Raw genomic sequence first — 12,460 nt, 5'->3', positions numbered from 1 at the left:
TACTCTGAGGTGCAGGTGGCAAAGATTTTTTCCCATTCTGTAGGCTCTCTCTTGTTCTTGATTGTTTCCTTTGCTGTTAAGAAACTTTTTAGTTTGATACAATCCCATTTATTGATTATTGATTTTACTTCTTATGCTTTAGGAGTATTGTTGAGGAAGTAGTTCCTAAGCCAACATGATGGAGAGTTGGGCCTGTAGTTTCTTTTAGTAGGTGCAAAGTCTGTGGTCTAATGTGCAGGTCCTTGATCCACTTTGAGTTTTGTACACAGTGAGAGATAAGGGTTTAATTTCATTTTACAGCATATGGATTTACAGTTTTCCCAGCACCATTTGTTAAAGAGGCTATCTTTTCTCTAGTGTATGTTTATGGCATCTTTTTCTAGTATGAGATATTGGTATTTATGTGACTGCGTCTCTGTGTCTTCTATTCTGTGCTCTTGGTCTTCATGTCTGTTTTGGTGCCAATACCATGCCGTTTTTGTTACTACAGATCTGTAGTATAGTTTAATGTCTGAATTTGTTAGGCCTCTGCTTTAATTTTCTTGCTAAGGATTGCTTCGGCTGTTCTGTGTCTCTTATTTTTCCAAATGAATTTCATGATTGCTTTTTCTATTTCTATGAGGAATGCAATTGGAAGTTTAATAGGAATTGCATTAAATCTGTATAGAGCTTTTGGTAGTATAGCCATTTTGACAATATTAATTCTGCCTGTCCAAGAACATGGGAGATGTTTCCATCTTCTAAGGTCTTTTTAGTTTCTTTCTTTAGTGTCCCATAGTTTTCATTGTAGAAATATTTCATCTCTTTTACTTGATTAACTACCAAGTATTTTAATTTTTTTGAGGCTATTATGAATGGGATAGTTTTCCTAATTTCTCTTTCTTCATTGTTGTATAGGAATTGATTGATTAGTGGGTGTTAATTTTATCTCCTGGAACTTTGATGAATTAGTTTATGAGTTCCAGAAGTTTTCTACTGGAGTTTTTTTTTTATTTTTGGATTTTATAAATATAGAATCAGGTCATTGGCAAATAGGGGTAGTTTGAGTTCTTCTTTTCATATTTATATCCCTTTAATTTCTTTCATCTGTCTAATTGTCCTGGCTAGAGTTTCAAGGACTATGTTGAATAGTGGGGAAAGGAGGGCATCCTTACCTTGTTCCAGTTTTTAGAGGGAATGCTTTCAATTTTTCTCCATTTAGAATGATGTTGGCCTTGGGTTTAGCATATATAGCTTTTAAAATGGTGCTGTATGTTCCTCCTATCCCAGTTTGCCTAGTGTTTTGTTCAACGGATGCCATGTTTTGCCAAAAGATTTTTCTGCATCTATTGAGATAATCATGCAATTCTTATCTTTAAGTCTATTGACGTGATGAATTATGTTTATTGATTTTTGTATGTTGAACCAACTTTGAATCCTTGGGATGAACTCCACTTGATCATGGTGTACTCTCTTTTTAATTTTTTTTATGTGATTTGCCAGAATTTTATCGGGAATTTTTGCATCTATGTTCATCCGGGATAGTGTTCTGAAATTTTCTTTCCTTAGTATGTCTTTGTCTGGTTTTACTATCAGGGTGATAGTACCTTCATTGAATGAGTTTGGAAGAATTCTGTGCTTTTCTGGTTCATGGAATAATTTGAGCAGGATTGGTGTTAGTTCTTCTTTGAAGTTCCAGGAGAACTCGTCTAAGAATTCCTCTGGTCCTGGGTTTTTCTTGGTTGGTAGGCTTTTGATGGTGTTTTCTATTTCATTGCTCAAAATTGATTTGTGTAAATTGTATATGTCCTCCTGATTCAGTTTTGTTAGATCATATGTCTCTAGAAATTTATTGATATCTTAAAGTTTTTCTATTTTATTGGGGTATAAATTTTCAAAATAGGTTCTGATTATCATCTGTTCATCATGATGTTTCCTTTTTCATCATGAATTTTAGAAATTTGAGTTTTCTCTCTCTCTTCATTAGCTTGGCTATAGGTTTATCAATTTCATTTATTTTTTCAAAGAACCAACTCTGTGTTTTGTTGATTTTTTGATTTATTATTTTTTTGTTTGTTTCAATTTCATTGCTTTTGGCTCTGATTTTAATCATTTTCTGTCTTCTGCTTTTGGTGTTGATTTGTTCATTTTCTATGGTTTCGAGGTATAATGTTAGGTTATTTATTAGATGACTTTCTATTCTTTTAATGAATGAGCTCAATGTAATGAAATTTCCTCTCAGAACTGTCTTCATAGTGTCCCAGAGATTTTGATATGTTGTTTCACTATTCTCATTTACTTCTAAGATTTTTTTTTATTTCATCCCTGATTTGTTCTGCTACCCATTGGTCCTTCGATAGCATATTTTTTAGTCTCCAGGTGTTAGAGTAGCTTCTATTTTTATTTTATTGTTGATTTCTAATTTCATTCCATTAAGATCTGATAGAATATAGGGTAGTATCTCTATTTTTTTGTATTTGCTAAGAGTTGAGTTGTGGACTAAGATATGGTCTATTTTAGAAAAGGATGCATGTACTACTGAGAAGAAAATATATTCAGTCATTGATGGATGAAATATTCTATGTGTGTCTCTTTAGTCTAAATTATTAATTGTAATTTTTAGTTATATAGCTTCTTTATTTAGTTTTTGTTTGGAGGATCTGTCCATTGGTGAGAGTGGTGTGCTGAAGTCACCCAGTATTATTGTGTTGTGGTTTATTGATTCTTGAAATTGAGAAGAGTTTATTTGGTTTATGTAGATACTCCATTGTTTCAAGGGAATACATATTTAAGATTGTTATGTCCTGTTGATGTATAATTCCTGTAAGCAGTATGAAATGTGCTTTATCCCTTCTGATTAACTTTGACTTGAAGTCTACTTCATCTGATATGAAGATAGAAATCCATGTTTGTTTACAAGAGAGGTGCATCTCCTGGGGACAGCATATTGTTAGGTCTTGTTTTTCAATCCAGCCTGCCAGTCTGTGTCTTTTTATTGATGAGTTTAGGCCATTTGCATTCAATGTTATTATTGATAAATGATTTTATTCCCTGTCATTTTGATTTATTTCTAGTTTTTGACTTAGTTCCTCCTTTGGTTAAATATTCTTTTAATGTATTGCCTCCCTTTGCTGGTTTTCACTTTTATTTTTCATTTCTTCTTCATGAAATATTTTATTGAGTATGTTTTATACTGCAGGCTCTCTAGTTGTGAATTCTTTTATTTATTTATCATGGTAGGTTTTTAATTTATTGTCAATTCTGAAGCTTACTTTTTCTGGGTGTAGTATTTTTGGCAGGCATCCATTTTCTTTTTTTTTATTTTTTTATTCATTTATTTATATGTGGTGCTGAGACTCAAACCCAGTGCCTCACGCATGCCAGGTGAGTGCTCTACCACTGAGCCACAACCCCAGCCCAGGCATCCATTTTCTTTTACAACTTGGTATATATTATTCCAAGACCTCCTAGCTTTGAGGGTCTGGGTTTAATAATCAGCTGAGATCCAGATTGTTTTCTCTCTAAATGTGACCTGTTGTTTTCCTCTAGCAGCCTTTAAAAGTCTATCCTTATTCAATATGTTAGGCATTTTCATAATAATGTTCCTTGGTGTGAGTCTGTTGTAATTTTGTATAGTTTGGGTCCTGTATTTGATTTTTCCATTTCATTCTTAAAGTTTGGGAAATTTTCCAATATTATTTCATTGACAAGGTTGTGCATTCCTTTGGTTTGTATCTCCAAGCCCTTATCTATTTCCAGAAATCTTATATTTGTTCTTTTCATATTATCCCATATTTCTTGGAAGTACTATTCATGGTCTCTTAACATCTTTTCTCCATGGTCAACTTTATTTTCAAGATTATACATTTTGTCTTCATTGCCTGAAATTGTCTTCCAAGTGATGTACTCTGTCAGTGATGCTTTCAACTGAATTTTTAATTTCGTTTATTGATTCCTTCATTTCAAGGTTTTCTTCTTCTTTTTTTTTTCAGAATCTCTGTCTTCTAGGTGGTCTAGTCTGCTGGTGATGCTTTCCATTGAATTTTTAATTTGACTTATTGATTCTTTCATTTTTAAGGATTTCTGCTTGTTTTTTTTCAGAATATCTCTTTATTGAAGTGATCTTTCACTTCCTATATTTTCCCTCTGATTTCACTCCTCATATCATTTTTTTACCTCACAGATGAGTTTAATTATGTTTTCTTTTTCTGATACTAAGTCAAATTTTTTACTTCCCAGAAGTGATGGCTAAGGGGAAGGAGAGGAAGGCTAGAAGAGGAAGAGAGAGAACCAGAGAGAGCAAGGAGACAGGAAGAAAGGGGACAGTAAACCACTGTTTTATTAAGTCTCAGGAGGCAAGTGCTCAAGGTAAAACAGAGTCCTGGAGAATCCACTGCAGCTGCGGGAGCACCTCGATTTCCTTCGGTTCCAGTCCTTGGGAAGACTGCTGCCACTGCTATTGCATTAAATATTCATGTACATGCAGAGAGTCCCAGGCCTGGGCATGTGGGGAGGGGATCATTTCACCAGGGGCCAAGTCTTATCATCATCACCACACTGGAGGGTTTTGTGCTTTTTCACTTCTGCCATGTACTTGGCCCATGCGTCACCTTTACTTGTTAATACCTCAGCCTCCATCTTCAGGGCTAATTTGTTCCTGTATCTGTGTTTTCCCATGAAGCTGAGTGTGGGGCCCGGGTCACCCTTCCTGTTTGAAGGATGTGGGCCTGCAGCTGCAGTAGCCAGCTGGTCCGGTCGGCAGGTCAGAGGCAGCTCCTCCTGTCCACTGCTCCTCCTCTATCTTCTGCTTGAACAGTTCCAGGAAGCTGCCATCGTTGGTGAACAAGTTCACGACGCCCAACATTGGGCTCCAACCGGTGCCCAGCACCTCTTGATCCCTGCTCTTGGGTAACGTCCCTGGCCCCAACTCAGTCCATCGGCTCCCTCCACCACCCGCAGGGCCTGTTGCCTCCAAGCTCGGAGGCTCTGCCCCTGTGTACCTTGGGCAGCCATTTTGTCACCAGGTGCTGCAAAGAACTCCAGGAAGGCCGTAATTATGTTAATTGTAAACTACTTCTCTGATACATTTTTTTCTGCTGTGGTGTTGATGAATCCTGTTATTTAAGTATATTGGTTTATGGATGATTTGTTCCCTAGCTTTTTCATGTTGTTTGTCTACTCATCTAGCAGTATGGATCTAAGGCAATAGAGTTTCTACTCTCTGAACTTATACTGTTTCCCTAAAATTTTCCAGTACCTCACTTTTTAGGGGGAGAGAAATAATAAGAACAACCAATGCAGACAATATATAGCATTAAGCCAAATAGTTCCTGCTATGACATCTATAATGTTAATTACCACAATAAGCAGAAATGATATGATCAGTTACTGCCCAGTAAAAGCAATAAGTTTGCCAAAGAGTTTACAATTTTGAATGGTGGACAGGAAGAGAACAGAAGTGAGATAGGAGATAATGATTCTGAAGGAGGAAGGGAGAAGATATAAGTAAAAAATTAAAGGAAGAGTGAAAGAACAGAAGAAATTGACTTTTAGCAGATGAAAAGAGAAAGAGAATCAAGGGAAACAGATAAATGAGAGAAAACATATACAAAATAAAAATTTTAAAAAGAAAAAATAACAAACACAAATCTGAAATATACTAATCAAACATCCTAGTCCTCACAATACTGATCTATGAAAAATAACTATCTTCAGAGATGCTAAAAATGAGAAAAAAACAAATATGAATATGTCTATGTCTAAGTATCCATGAAACATTCAGGTCATAGAGAAAAGAAAAAAGAAAAAAATGTAAATTAAAATAGAAGATATTGATGAAAAGTTAAAGAATTATTTCCATTGGAGTTCAAAAGATTCTCAGCTTCCCTTCTCAGCAGTGTTAAGTGCGGTGGGATGGAGTGTGATGCTTGCTATACCTCAGGATTCCCAGAGTATGAAAGGAAATCCCATAGGTAGAGCTCCTGGAGGCAGGGTTTAGGCTTAGATTGGTTCCAGATTCCTGAATGGTGATTGGTCTGAAGATTTTTTTGTTTGTTTTTGCTACTGAAGATTGAATGCAGGGTTGTTGCACCACATAGTCACATCCCCAGTCCTTTTTTTATTTTATTTAGAGACAGGGTCTCACCAAGTTGCTTAGTGCCTCACTAAGTTGCTAAGGCTGGCCTTGAACTTGTTATCCTCCTGCCTCAGCCTCTGGAGCCTCTGAGATCACAAGTGTGTGCCACTGTGCCTGGCTGGTCTGAAGATTTTAAATCAGAGAACCTCCAGGGCCTAGCAGTTACTGGTCCACATTGGCAGAATGTACTCCCCTGCATTCTACTAGTGCAGTGGAGGAGCCGATTATAAGTCCCCACTTCACCTTCAGATCCCTCGTTTCCTGGTCTGTGGGGTTGTCTCCAAGCTCAATCTTTCCCATCCTTCCCCTTTTGAATTCCCAGCCAGGCATGTTTTTCTCAGTGAATCATGCAAGCAGCCAGATTGGAGATGGTAGTGGGGAGCCGGGTGGTTTCCTAACCAGTAAACTCCTCTCCACATTTCATTTTCTTCTGGTCACTTAGACACACTCTATGTCATGCAGTGTGGGTTTGCCAGACCTATATTTTGGGCCAGACTTGGGTTTGCCAGGAATTGGCTCCCCAAGTTGCTGGCCTCCATGCTGTGGCTACAAAATGGTTCCTTCCTCTCCTCTGTGGGCAACCAGGAGAAATGCGGCTTCTTTCCTGCACAAGGATATTGTGCAGCAAGTCTTTCAGTTTAGTTGGGCAGTGTCTTTGATCTCTGATCTCCCTGTACCTAGACATGTCTTAGCCTCCTAAAAATGTGGGTTCCTTTCATTCCCTTATTCCTCCGCTTTGGCAGTAGTGGCAGTGGCACTGGGGATTCTTTTCTTATTTTTTTATATCCAACCTCCTGAGTCCCTGTTCTGCTTTGATGTCTAGTATTAAATCCCAGTAAAGTCCCCCCAACCCCCTTTTTCCCACCTACCTTGCAGAGAAGTTGCCTGTCTGCTTTCTTGGTTTCATGCCATGGAACAGCCAGGAAAGCAACTTTCTCTGTTCAACCATCTTGAAAACCCTCTATCAGTTTTTGTCTCACATATTTTGGGGCCGTGTTATTAAGTATTTCTGTTGATAATTGACATCTTTTTCATGGATTGGCCCTTTTATGAATATAAACTGTCTTTAACTTGAGTAACATTATTTTACTATTTGCACTCATATAAGAGCTTCAGCTTTCTTTTGGTTACTATTTGCATAGATTATCTTTGTTTCCAGCATTTTACTTTCAACTTATTTGAATCTTTGGAGCTAATGTTATTCTCTTTTAGATAGTACATCAATGGATCATGACTTTTTAAAATTTTATTTTAGTTATTGATGAACTTTTATTTTATTCATTTATTTATATGAAGTGCTAAGAATCAAACCCAGTGCCTCACACATGTGAGGCAAGTGCTCTACCACTGAGCCACAACCCCAACCCTGGATCATGATTTTTAGAATCCATTCTGCCAGTCTCTGACTTTTGATTGGAGAATTTAATCTGTATGCATTGAGATTAATTATTAATAAGGAAGGACTTGTTATTTTGCTATTGGTTTTCTCTGTGTCATGTATCATTTTTATTCTTCCATTACCGACTTCTTTTGCGTTTAATTTTTCCTAGAGCATTATTTTGATCTCCCTCTCATTTCCTTTTGTATATAGTTTTAAGTTATTTTCTTACTGGTTAACTTTCTATATTTACAACAGTTCGATTTGAATTAATATCATTTACAATAGTATATAAAATTCTACTCCTAAACAGCTCTTATTTTTATAGTTACTAATTTCATTTGTATATACATGCGTATTTACATAGATTTATAATCATTGCCTTATGTATTTGTACTTTGAATCACGTGGAAAAATTAGTTGTAAATCAAAAATGCAGTAATACTAGCCTTTACATTTACCTATGTAGTTATCTTTACTCATATTCTTTTTTTATTTACATGGCTTCTGTTTACTCTCTATTGTCATTTCATTTCAGCATTTTTATGGGGTAGGTCTACTAGCAACAATCTTTTAGTTTTTATATGGGAATATATTAATTTCATCTTTTATCTTTGAAGTATAATTTTTCCATATACAGAATTATTGTATGATAGTTTCTTTTTCTTTTAGCATTTTAAATATATTTCCCAACTACCCTCTTGCTTCCCTCTTTCTTAGGAGAAATTGGACATTTTATATCAGTGATAACTTCTTGATTGAGATAAGTTGCTTTGTCCTTCTCTTTTTAAAAGTCCCTCTTTGCCTTTGGCTTTTTAAAAATTTAACAATTTTATTTATAATTGTTATAAAGTTGAACTGCTTAAACTTGTTCACTGAAACGTTTTGACTTGCATTAATGCTTTACATCCCTGCATTTATATTAAAAATTCAGCCATAAATGAAAATGGAAAAATGGTTGATACCTGATTTCTGTCCCTGTTTTCCCCTTGGAATCATATACTTAGGTACCTTTTGACCCCATGAAGAAAATATCTAGCATTCAGATCTACCAATATCAGGAAGAAGAGAAAAAATATTTTTTTGAGAATTAAATGTTTCCCATCATAATGAATTCTTAAGCATGTTCTCCAAATATGTTGCATGCTAGTTGGATGACTTTTGGCATAATTGTTACACATTTGGCATGGATAGCACACAGTTTGGTGTCTTCAAAAAGGTCAACCAGATAGGCTTCACTTACCTCCTGCAAAGCACCAATAGCTGGGAGGGCAGATTTGTTTTGAAGTCCTGAGCAATTTCTTGCACAAGATACTGAAAGGGATGCTTGTGAATCAGAAGTATAGTAGACTTCTGATGATGTCTAATTTCACTAAGTGCTACAGTACTAGACCTATAATGAAGAGGTTTCTTCACCCCTCCAGTAGAGGGTGCACTTTTGCGAGAAGCTTTAGTAGGCAGTTGTTTCCTGAGTGCTTTACCACTCAGGTTGATTTTCAGGTAGTCTGCTTTGTATGAGCCACGGTAGAAAGACCTCCTTACTTACCTACCTTCTCCTTTGACTGGAGCTTGGTGAGCTAGAGGTGGCACTGGTGTTAGAGAACCTGCCTTTGGCCTTTGACAGTTCAACTACAATGCATCTAGATATGGATGATCATTTCTTTTTTATTTTTGAACTTCATTGAGCTTTATAAATGTGTAGATTCATGTCATTCACCAAAATTGGTAGGTTTTTTTTTTTGCAATTACTTCTTTTTTTTATTTATTTTTATTGTAAACAAATGGGATACATGTTGTACATGAAGTAAAGGCATACCATTTGTGTAATCATACATTTATATGGGGTAATGGTGTTTGATTCATTCTGTTATTTTTTCCTCCCCCCCACCACTCCCACCCCTCTTTTCCCTCTATACAGACTCTCCTTCCTCCTTTCTTGCCCCCCTCCCACCCCTCATTATGTGTCATCATCCACTTATCAGTGGGATCACTCATCCTTTGGTTTTTTGAGATTGGCTTATCTCACATAGCATGATATTCTCCAATTTCATCCATTTGCCTACAAATGCCATGATTTTACTATTCTTTATAGCTGAGTAATATTCCATTATATATATATAATATACCACAGTTTCTTTTTTCATTTTTATTTTATTTTATTTATTTTTTATTGTAAACAAATGGGATACATGTTGTTTCTCTATTTGTACATGGAGTCAAGGCATACCATTTGTGTAATCATAAATTTACATAGGGTAATGTTGTTTGATTCATTCTGTTATTTTTTCCCTTCCCCCCACCGCTCCCACACCACTCACCCATCTTTTTGCTCTATACAGTCCTTCCTTCCTCCATTCTTGCCACCCTCCTTATCCCTAACCCTAAAACTAACCCTAACCCTAACGCTAACACCTCCCACCCCCCATTATATGTCCTCATCCACTAATCAGCGAGATCATTCGTCCTTTAGTTTTTTGAGATTGGCTTATCTCACTTAACATGATATTCTCCAATTTCATCTATTTGCCTGCAAATGCCATAATTTTATCATTCTTCATGGCAGAGTAATATTCCATTGTATATATATGCCAAAGTTCCTTTATGCATTCATCAACTGAAGGGCATCTGGGTTGGTTCCACAATTTGGCTATGGTGAATTAAGCAGCAAAGAACATTGATGTGGCTGTATCTCTGTAGTATACTGATTTTAAGTCCTTTGGGTATAGGCCAAGGAGTGGGATAGCTGGGTCAAATGGTGGTTCCATTCCAAGCTTTCTGAGGAATCTCCATACTGCTTTCCAGAGAGGCTGCACTAATTTTCAACCACACCAGCAATGTATGAGTGTACCTTTTTCCCCACATCCTCACCAACACCTATTGTTGCTTGTGTTCTTGATAATCGCCATTCTAATTGGGGTGAGATGGAATCTTAGGGTAGTTTTGATTTGCATTTCTCTTATTACTAGAGATGTTGAACATTTTTCATATATCTGTTGATTGCTTGTACATCTTCTTCTTGAAGTGTCTGTTCATTTCCTTAGCCCATTTGTTGATTGGATTATATGTATTCTTGGTGTAGAGTTTTTTGAGTTCTTTATAGATTCTGGAAATTAGCGCTCTATCTGAAGTATGAGTGGCAAAGATATTCTCCCACTCTGTAGGCTCTCTCTTCACATTACTGATAGTTTCCTTTGCTGAGAGAAAGCTTTTTAGTTTGAATCTATCCCAGTTGTTGATTCTTGCTTTTATTTCTTGTGCTATGGGAGTCCTGTTAAGGAAGTCTGATCTTAAGCCAACAAGTTGAAGGTTTGGACCTACTTTTTCTTCTATAAATGCAGGGTCTCTGGTCTGATTCTGAGGTCCTTGATCCATTTTGAGTTGAGTTTTGTGTAGGGTGAGAGATAGGGGTTTAATTTCATTCTGTTGCATACGGTTTTCCAGTTTTCCCAGCACCATTTGTTGAAGAGGCTATCTTTTCTCCATTGCATATTTTTGGCCCCTTTGTCTAGTATGAGAAAATTGTATTTATTTGGGTTTGTGTCCATGTCCTCTATTCTGTACCATTGATCTGTCTATTTTGGTACCAATACCATGCTGTTTTTGTTACTATTGCTTTGTAGTAGAGTTGAAGATCTGGTATTGCAATACCCCCTGCTTCGCTCTTGCTACTGAGGATTGCTTTAGCTATTCTAGGTGTTTTATTCTTCCAGATGAATTTCATAATTGCTTGCTCTATTTCTGCAAGGTACATCATTGGGATTTTAATTGGAATTGCATTGAATCTGTATAGCACTTTAGGTAGTATAGCCATTTTGACGATATTAATTCTGCCTATCCAGGAACATGGGAGATCTTTCCATCTTCTAAGGTTTTCTTGAATTTCTTTCTTTAGTGTTCTGTAGTTCTCATTGTAGAGGTCTTTCACCTCTTTTGTGAGATTGATTCCCAAGTATTTTATTTTTTTCGATGCTATTGTGAATGGGGTAGTTTTCCTAATTTCTCTTTCTGAAGATTCATCACTTATATATAAAAATGCATTGGATTTATGAGCATTGATCTTGTAACCTGCTACTTTACTGAATTCACTTATGAGTTCTAAAAGTTTTCTGGTGGAATTTCCAGGTTCCTCTAAATATATAATCATGTCATCAGCGAACAGGGATAGTTTGAGTTCTTCTTTTCCAATTCGTATTCCTTTAATTTCTTTGGTTTGTCTAATTGCTCTGGCTCTAGTCTCAAGGACAATGTTGAATAGAAGTGTTGAAAGAGGGTATCCCTGCCTTGTTCCAGTTTTTAGGGGGAATGCTTTCAGTTTTTCACCATTTAGAATGATATTGGCCATGGGCTTAGTGTAGATGGCCTTTACAATGTTAAGGAATGTTCCCACTACCCCAATTTTTCTAGTGTTTTGAGCATGAAGGGATGCTGTATTTTATTGAATGCTTTTTCTGCATCTATCGAAATAATCATGTGATTCTTAACTTTAAGTCTGTTGATATGGTGAATGACATTTATTGATTTCCGGATGTTGAACCAACCTTGCATCCCTGGGATAAAACCCACTTGATCGTGGTGCACTATATTTTTAATATATTTTTGTATGTGATTTGCTAAAATTTTGTTGAGAATTTTTGTGTCGATGTTCATTAAGGCTATTGGTCTGAAATTTTCTTTCCTCGATGTGTCTCTGTCTGGTTTAGGTATCAGGGTGATATTGGCTTCATAGAATGTGTTTGGGAGGGTTCCCTCCTCTTCTATTTCATGGGGTACTTTGAGGAGTATTGGAATGAGCTCTTCTTTAAAGGTTTTGTAGAACTCAACTGAGAACCCATCTGGTCCCGGACTTTTCTTTGTTGGTAGGCTTTTAATGACCTCTTCTATTTCATTGCTTGAAATTGATTTATTTAAGTCGTGTATGTCCTCCTCATTCAGTTTAGGTAATTCATATGTGTCTAGAAACTTGTTGA

At 36.4% G+C, this 12,460-nt stretch overlaps 1 pseudogene; it reads right to left on the bottom strand.

Annotated features, from left to right (window-relative positions):
• Nucleotides 1-4,497: 4,497 nt before the first annotated feature.
• LOC124971575 (telomerase RNA component interacting RNase-like) lies at nt 4,498-6,415 on the bottom strand (annotated as a pseudogene).
• Nucleotides 6,416-12,460: the final 6,045 nt, after the last annotated feature.

Source organism: Sciurus carolinensis, chromosome X (genome assembly GCF_902686445.1).
Source record: "Sciurus carolinensis chromosome X, mSciCar1.2, whole genome shotgun sequence".
NCBI classification, from domain to species: domain Eukaryota; kingdom Metazoa; phylum Chordata; class Mammalia; order Rodentia; family Sciuridae; genus Sciurus; species Sciurus carolinensis.
This window is presented reverse-complemented; position numbering and strand designations above follow the sequence as displayed.